General features: G+C 41.6%; 1 long non-coding RNA gene across 1 annotated transcript in view; it reads left to right on the top strand.

Moving 5' to 3' along the window:
- The first annotated feature begins 227 nt into the window (after positions 1 to 227).
- LOC137445217 (uncharacterized) overlaps positions 228 to 8,518 on the top strand; it is a 35,932-nt gene continuing 27,641 nt past the window's right edge. Inside the window, exon 1 of the long non-coding RNA XR_010988370.1 lies at positions 228 to 316. This is a non-coding gene — a long non-coding RNA (uncharacterized lncRNA). The remainder of the gene's footprint in view (positions 317 to 8,518) is intronic.

Raw genomic sequence — 8,518 nt, 5'->3', positions numbered from 1 at the left:
CAAGAGAAGGGACTTGTATGATCTTTTCCAATGTGTTCTATTTATGTGGGATCACCTCTTGTGTTTAGTAATAGTTAAAACCTCCACAGTTACATATTCAAAAGACAATTCTTCTGTAATGCACAAATTAGAAGAGGCTGCATGTGTTTAGGATTGCTGTTCTTCTATACTAATGTGATATTTTCCTTTATTAACCTGCAGTACCTTTGGATCTCATCAAGCCATCTAATGTCCAGCAGAATAAAGCAGCATTTTGCAGATGGTGTCACCTGCAGTTTGTCTCTGGATTTCTAGCATTTTTATCTTCCTCAAGCAGGTAATTTTCAGATAAGATTTTTTTTTCCCAGACAGATATAAAATATTTATGCCACAATATTCTGCAAGTGAAGTTATTTTTCATCTTGAGAGCCCCCTAGCAGCATTACTCTATTTATTAAAGTGTTAACCAATAGTCACAGTAGTAACTGTACCAGTGATGTTCTTTTAAGAGACTTTGTAGTATAATATTGACATAAGTTGCATTCTATCTAAACAATATTTGTCATTGATAAGATAACTTCAAGATATGTTGATTTGAAATGGCAGTAGAAGGCAATTTGTTCTCACTTTAACAGTGAAATTTTAGAGTAACTCCACAGGTCTTTGTTGTTTCAAAAATGGGCCCAATGGGCTTCCTTAATTTTATGTCTGTTCCAAGAGCAGTTAGTTGAAGCTGAGCTGAGTCATAATATGAAGACTCTTTGCTCATCAAGTCATAACAAGCGTGAAAGCAACATGTTAAAGAGAATGAAGATATTCTTCAAGACATTACAGAAATGTTAGCTGATATTCATTCATTTGGTTTGACCCAGGAGGATGGTGCTTAGGCTGCTGGGAGTGAAACTGAGAAAAGGAGGGGAGAAGTGAAGAAATTAGGCTTCAAATCTGTGTTGTAACAACTTTATAGTGGAAATTTTGGTGGAAATCTTACAGGACTCTTCAGAGTTGTAGCAAGACTATAACTTTCTATTACCAGCTGTGTCTGTGCCAGATTGACAGGTACTCAGGTTGGTAGTCATCCTTTTAAAAAGTTAGCAATTTGTCTTAAAGGTATATAAAGAATTGGTGTTCAGAGACAGGGAAGCAATTGAGAAGATCATAAAGGATAACAAAAATCTGTTATGTGTGTATTTATGGGTGATATTATAGAAAGTAATTCAAAGGACAAATCCACATAGCTTCTATAAAATTAAATGATGTCTCTTCAACTGCTACGAATTCTTGAAGGATTTAATGAAAGATAGAATAAAGGGGACCTGAGGACTATAATATATTTAAACATGTGAATGATTTTAGCTAAAGTAACTCATGCAAAATTATTAAGGCAAACTGGAGCAACTAAGGAAGGGGAAAAGTTTTGCTGGTCATGCAAAATGCATGAAGAGCTGGGAGCTGGGGTTGCTCAGCCTGGAGAAGAGGAGACTCAGGGGTGACCTTATCACTCTCTACAACTACCTGAAGGGAGGTTGTAGACAGGCGGATGATGGTCTCTTCTCCCAGGCACCCAGTACCAGAACAAGAGGACACAGTCTCAGGCTGCGCCAGGGGAAGTTCAGGTTGGATGTTAGGAAGAAGTTCTATACACAAAGAGTGATTGCGCTATGGAATGGGCTGCCCGGGGAGGTGGTGGAGTCGCCGTCACTGAAGGTGTTCAGAAGGAGACTTGATGGGGTGCTTGGTGCCATGGGTTAGCTGTTTGGGTGGGTTGAATTGGTTGATGGGTTGGACACGATGATCTTGAAGGTCTCTTCCAACCTGGTTTGGTTTATTCTAATAAAGGTTTATTCTAATAAAGAGGTAAGATGAATAAAGAGCAGAGTCTCCAACAGGGAAGGACTGAAAAGAATTCAGACATTAGGGTTATTTGGGGCTTTATATACCACCTGATTTACTACTGTTATCTGCCCAGAGTAATGGTGAAAAGCAGAATGTCAATGCATGGTAATGTCATACATTTATTGAAATTAGGTAGTGTTAGAAAAGACTACTAAGAGCTCCAGGAGAACGTAATGGAACTTGGTAATAAGATGTCAGATTAAATTCAATTTAGATGGGTGCATGGGAATTAAAATATAAATCACTTCAGTGTGCTCAGTTCTAAATTACTCCTCAAGAAAAGTGTGTGGTATTATATTGGATTTTTTGAGAAACAATGTTTTGATTAAGTATCATAGTATGATAGTATCATTCAGGGTTGGAAGGGACCACAAGGATCATCTAGTTCCAACCCCCCTGCCATGGGCAGGGACACCCCACACTAGATCAGGCTGGCCAGAGCCTCATCCAGCCTGCTCTTAAACACCTCCAGGGACGGGGCCTCAACCACCTCCCTGGACAGCCCATTCCAGGGCTTCACCACTCTCATGGTGAAGAGCTTCCTCCTCACATCCAGCCTGAATCTCCCCACCTCCAGCTTCATTTCATTCCCCCTAGTCCTATCACCACCTGATATCCTGAGAAGTCCCTCTCCAGCCTTCCTGTAGGCCCCCTTTAGATACTGGAAGGCCACAATTAGGTCACCTCGGAGCCTTCTCTTCTCCAGACTGAACAGCCCCAACTCCCTCAGTCTGTCCTCATAGGAGAGGTGCTCCAGCCCTCTGATCATCCTTGTGGCCCTTCTCTGGACACGTTCCAGCACCTCCACATCCCTCTTGTAATAGGGGCTCCAGAACTGGACACAGTACTCCAGGTGGGGTCTCACCAGGGCTGAGTAGAGGGGGAGGATCACCTCCCTCGATCTGCTAGCCACACTTCTCCTGATACAGCCCAGTAAAGCTAATAGTAAAAAAACAACCAAGTGCAATAGAGGCATAAATGTTTACATTGCATGGCTGTATTCTTGCACTTCTTGGTTACTGATTGTTGATTGCAGTGATTCTATATGGTATTGAATGCCAGATTCAAATGGCTTGGTACTAACGCTGAAGTCCCATTCGCAATGGATGGCTTGGCAAGTTGGTGTCAGACTTGTAGCTAGAAAAGTAAAGTTAAGATGTTAGTGTAACTTTTTTGTCTTTCTCTTTTCTTTTACCCCCTCCCTCCCCCCAAAAGCTAAAAATAAAACCCCACCTGAAAATCCCAACTATATTGAGGGCTTGGATTTTCCAGCACTCATTGTTCTGACACCAGACTTGTGAAACTAAGGGAGGTCTCTCCTTTTCTGACTCAGTTCTTGATTCTGAAGCATGTTTATTTGGGAGTTATGTAGGGAGGTTTAGGCTGGGTGTTAGGAAGAAGTTCTTTACAGAAAGAGAGATTGGCCATTGGAATGGGCTGCCCAGGGAGGTGGTGGAGTCACTGTCACTGGAGGTGTTTAGAAAGAGACTGGATGGGGCACTTGGTGCCATAGTTTAGTTGATTAGATGATGTTGGATGATAGGTTGGACTTGATGATCTCAAAGGTATTTTCCAACCTGGTTAATTCTAATGGAATTCAGTGGTCAGGAAGCACAAATAACCCAGGTATCCATGAGTGCAACCAACATCTTTCCTAGCTGAATTGCAGTATGAAGAGGACTCATCTGTATTTGGCTTCTGCAGAGATGCAGGCAGAGTGGCAGCATCTTTTACAGATCATTTCTGAATCATAATTAGCTAGGAACAGACACTGAAATACTTCTGTACCTATCTGAGTTTTGGTGTTCAAAACGTGGGTGTTGATTGAATTTAGGTGCTTGTATTTTGTAAAGTACTGCTGGAGAGCACATTGTTGAGTTTTATTGGATTTCACAGAGCTTGGGGGGGGGCTATTTCTGTAAAGATGTGCAAGTTCCAAAATGTCAAGCTGCATGAGCAGGATCTAGCCTTACAAGCACATGGCAATACTGTAAGCATCATTTTCCACTTTCCATAATGAAAAGATGTCAGAATCCATATCTCTGAATGCTTAACAGCTCTGAACTGAAACCAGGACTGGGAAATTTCAGCCCACCTGATGAAAATCAGTATTTTTCAGCCTTGTTTAACTCTGCTGCTTTCCTGAAACCACCAGAGCCTCTGCTGCAGGTAAGCACAGGATATCACCTCCCAGTTGCAGGGACCCATGTGTCATAATGAAAATTCTTCCGCAGTCCACAGAAGCAGATCTTGATGTTTCTCCAATGGAAGAAATAATGTCTGTTTGAAAGAAATACTCATGCAGAATCCTACATTCAGAAAGAAATTTCTAAAGATTGATGGAAATTTGGCTGAGAAAAAAATTGCAGTCATATGTTTGCAAAATCTAGGACAGGAGCTATAACTCTTTCCTGGCGTTAAGCAAAGGATTTAACTGCCAGCTCGCTTCTATCTGATGCAATACTGCTGGATAATGCATAGTGCTTATGCTGTTAGTGTTTAGCATCAAAATACTAATGCAAGGCCCAAGTATGGTACTGTCAGTCTAAGGCATTCTGGAGCAAGACATTTTAAAATTCTTTGGGGTTATTTTAGTTTTTAAAACTGAATTTAACAAGAGAGATTAATAGCAATGCTAAGATGGGACTGCATGGTAAATCTGATTACCTAAAAGCTGAGCATTTTGGTCTAGTTTACTTCAGAAGTTGCAGAGTTTGGGTTTAAATCCAGGGAGAAGGTTTTTCAGAATCAGTGTCAGGTTAGGAATATGTATGCTCTAGGGGTGTATATATGATTGTGGTGGGTTGAAGTGAAGGGCCACAAGGATGATCAGAGGGCTGGAGCACCTCTCCTATGAGGACAGACTGAAGGAGTTGGGGCTGTTCAGTCTGCAGAAGAGAAGGCTCCGAGGAGACCTAATTGTCGCCTTCCAGTATCTGAAGGGGGCCTACAGGAAGGCTGGGGAAGGACTTCTCAGGATCTCAGGTAGTGATAGGACTAGGGGGAATGGAATGAAGCTGGAGGTGGGGAGATTCAGGCTGGATGTGAGGAGGAGGTTCTTCACCATGAGAGTGGTGAAACCCTGGAATGGGTTGTCCAGGGAGGTGGTCGAGGCCCCGTCCCTGGAGGTGTTTTAGCCCAGGCTGGATGAGGCTCTGGCCAGCCTGATCTAGTGTGGGGCGTCCCTGCCCATGGCAGGGAGGCTGGAACTGGATGATCCTTGTGGTTCCTTCCAACCCTGAATGATACTATGATACTAAGTTTCCCCTCAGCATTAACTTTTAGCCAGACCGACTCAGTTAGAAGCAGATGAAGCTGTATTTACAAGCAAAACCTACACTCTGCAATGGAATGCAATGAAAATTCATGAAATATACAGTATTTACAATATTATACAGGTATTTACAATTAGCAAACAACATGAAACCCCCCCTGGTCAAAAGACCAGAGAAGTCTGTTCCACTGCCCCTCCAAGCCCCCCAGTCCCAAGAGAGAGAGAGGAATGGAGAGAGAAAAGCAGTGACTTAGACTTATCCGAAGGCCAGCCAGAAGCATGTTGTCTTCCCCCAAGTGGAGCAAACCAGCCAAGATCAGAAGAGAAGAGAAAAAGAATGGGAATTGGGAAGAATTGTTATGATACAGCTCCTCTTATCCCAGACATTTATCCAATTAATTTGCTTTGTTTTCCTTTTCACACCCAGTAGTGGTTTATTTATGTTTTTCTACTTTTCTGCTTGAAATCTGCAGCTAAATTTTAAAGGCATAGCCTAAAACTACCACAATGATAAATAGAACATGTGTCACAATTTGTGATAGAAACTCTTAATGGATTTTGCCTAATTGTATTTTATTTAGCACATCTGAGTTTGTACATTTTACACAACATCATGTATTTTATCTTTACATAAGAAATTAAGCTGAAGAGATGAGGAGAAAGTTCTTCATCAAGAGAGTCATTCGTCATTGGAATGTGCTGCCCAGGGAGGTGGTGGAGTCGCCTTTCCTGGAGGTGTTCAAGAGGGGATTGGATGTGGCACTTGGTGCCATGGTCTAGTCATGAGGTCTGTGGTGACAGGTTGGACTCGATGATCTTTGAGGTCTCTTCCAACCTTTGTGATACTGTGAGGGAAGCAGTCCTAGTCAGATGATGATTTTAAAAGGGAAAGCCAAAACACACAGTTATGAACAATTACAGGGATATTTTGATGTACTTCTGTTGCCACACTGTATTCCAAAGCTCCTAATCCTTTAAGCACCTTTGATAATGAGACATTGTGCACCCTGGTATATATATAATGATTTGCTGCCTGCTGAAAATGTCATAGTCCTGTTTTTCATGTTCAGTGATGGTTCTGACATTATTGACATTTCCTCTGCTGCTTTATCAATCCCTGACTGCTCTGTAAAAGTCTGTGAGAGGACTTCTGCTCTCTACAACTCTTCTGCAGGCTTGGTGCCATCCTTGCAGTTTGTATTCAGTATGAAATATTCCCTTAAAGTATCCATTTATACTTGGGCTCCAGTGAGATTGCTCACCTTGTCAAATGCTTATCAACCTTGTTAATGTGAAAATTCTGTGTTTTAGAGAGAGGACACTGATCACTTGAGTTCTGTGTTAATAATAACTAGTCTCAAATCATCATGGATGAAGGATGTCTTTTTTTTTCATTGCTGGCACGAGAAGTATGCTCAGTCACTGCAGTTAATTTTGGCTGTAGTTCTGGAGTCCTACAGTGAGCAACTTCAGTCTCTATTTTTGGTTGTCTCTGGATATTTGAAGAAATTTGGACCAGTTTTTAAAGTAAGGTTTTGATGCCATCTTAAATGACATTGGTTGCCTTTTCACATACTTGTAATGGAATTATTTGCTTTTGTGCTTTGTTTCAGCAGTACAGCTAAATCTGTCATTCACTCCCAAATAATTCATGACCAGCTTGCTTTGCCACACAGGGGATTAATACAGACTGCTGACTGTTACATGTTTTAAAACCATCTGGGAGAGAAAGGTTTCCTCTCTATCTGTTTTCAGAAGCATTAAAATGTTTTACAGTTTCAGTCCTTACCCATTGTCTTGGATAATTCTGTTGTAAAACTGTGGAAGGAATAAATCCTGTCTATCTTTAATTGAAATCCTTTGATATCCCTATTCAGGGCAGTCTGTGTTTTGCAGTTAGAATAAACTTTATTAGAATAAACCAAACCAGGTTGGAAGAGACCTTCAAGATCATCGTGTCCAACCCATCAACCAATTCAACCCACCCAAACAGCTAACCCATGGCACCAAGTACCCCATCAAGTCTTCTCCTGAACACCTTCAATGACGGCGACTCCACCACCTCCCTGGGGAGCCCATTCCAATGGGCAATCACTCTTTCTGTATAGAACTTCTCCCTAACATCCAACCTGAACCTCCCCTGGCGCAGCCTGAGACTGTGTCCTCTTGTTCTGTTATTTGCACATATTCAGTAGGAAACACCTTGGTGTAGTTTCTACTGTCTTTATTCTTCAACATTGTGAATCTTGTGTCCCACAAATGTTTTCCAAGTTTTGTAGTTCCTGTTTATGCCTTTTCTGTTTGCTGGAGAGAGCTCATGTTGCATCCTTTTGGTCTTTATGAAAATGTATTTTGTTCCTGTTCAAATAATGAGGGTCAAATCTGTCTTATGCTCAGTTCTTCTTGCTAACTCCAGTGGCTAGTTCTAGATCTCTGCAAATTAAACCAACATTAGTACTGAAGACTACTACCCTCTGTTAACTCCAGTTCTGGCTGGGCTATCCCACCTTCTCAAATCTCCCTCCTAGGTGGTATGGTTCAGGTGGTAAATTGGATCAGGGAGCAGTCTCAGCTCATTAGTTGTCTGCCATGTGGCTGTGTCTCACTGCTGCAGTGCAGTTTGAAATAGCCACTGCATTTACAGGGCTGGCCAGTGAGGAGATGTTCTCCAAGGAGGCTGCACAAGTAGCTAGAGCCTGGTAGAGTGCTTGTGCCAGTGGTTGCAAGTCCATCTTTTTGTTGCAGTGCTTTCATACTGTCAATTCTTGAGTACATCTCTCTGGCCATGGGTCAAGGCATTGCATCTTTTCCAGATTCAGACAGATTCAGAGGTTTTGTGTAGGGAGGTATTGCCAGGTCAATGTGTCTAGAAAAAATACATGGTTTTCTCTGAGTTTTTGAGGAAAACCTTGGGAGGAGTGTTTTGGACCTAAGAATTGTTCAATAGTTGTACCCAAAATGTTTTTGCCAGCGGCAGGAACTGTCTGAAGCATTAGGTTTATGAAGCTTCTCTTTTTGTATTTGTGTATTTGTTTGAAATGAAGATAGGGCTTCTATAATAAGGTATAGAATGTGCATGATACGCTGGTATGGAGCTGTTATAGTACTAGTGTAGGCAGAGAAGGGATTTCTTTCTCTTTGTAGTGCCTTTCAGTTTGGTTTTTAGCTAGCAGAGGAGTGTAGCTCTGTACATAACAAAACAATGTGTTGTACCAACACTGTCTATAGAGTAATTGTAATTTTGGAAGCTGTATCAAAACATGAGCAATGACTTTGTGGTTTGCATGTTGCTTAGCCTTTGCAAGCTTCTTTTCCTATAAAGAAACCCCCGAACAAAAGACAACACTCAAAAAACTCTGTTAGAACATT

This window comes from Melanerpes formicivorus, unplaced genomic scaffold (genome assembly GCF_026170545.1).
Source record: "Melanerpes formicivorus ecotype bairdi unplaced genomic scaffold, bMelFor1.0.p_v2 SCAF_14, whole genome shotgun sequence".
NCBI classification, from domain to species: Eukaryota; Metazoa; Chordata; class Aves; order Piciformes; family Picidae; genus Melanerpes; species Melanerpes formicivorus.
The sequence above is the reverse complement of the archived record's forward strand: the minus strand, read 5'-3'. Positions and strand labels throughout refer to the sequence as shown.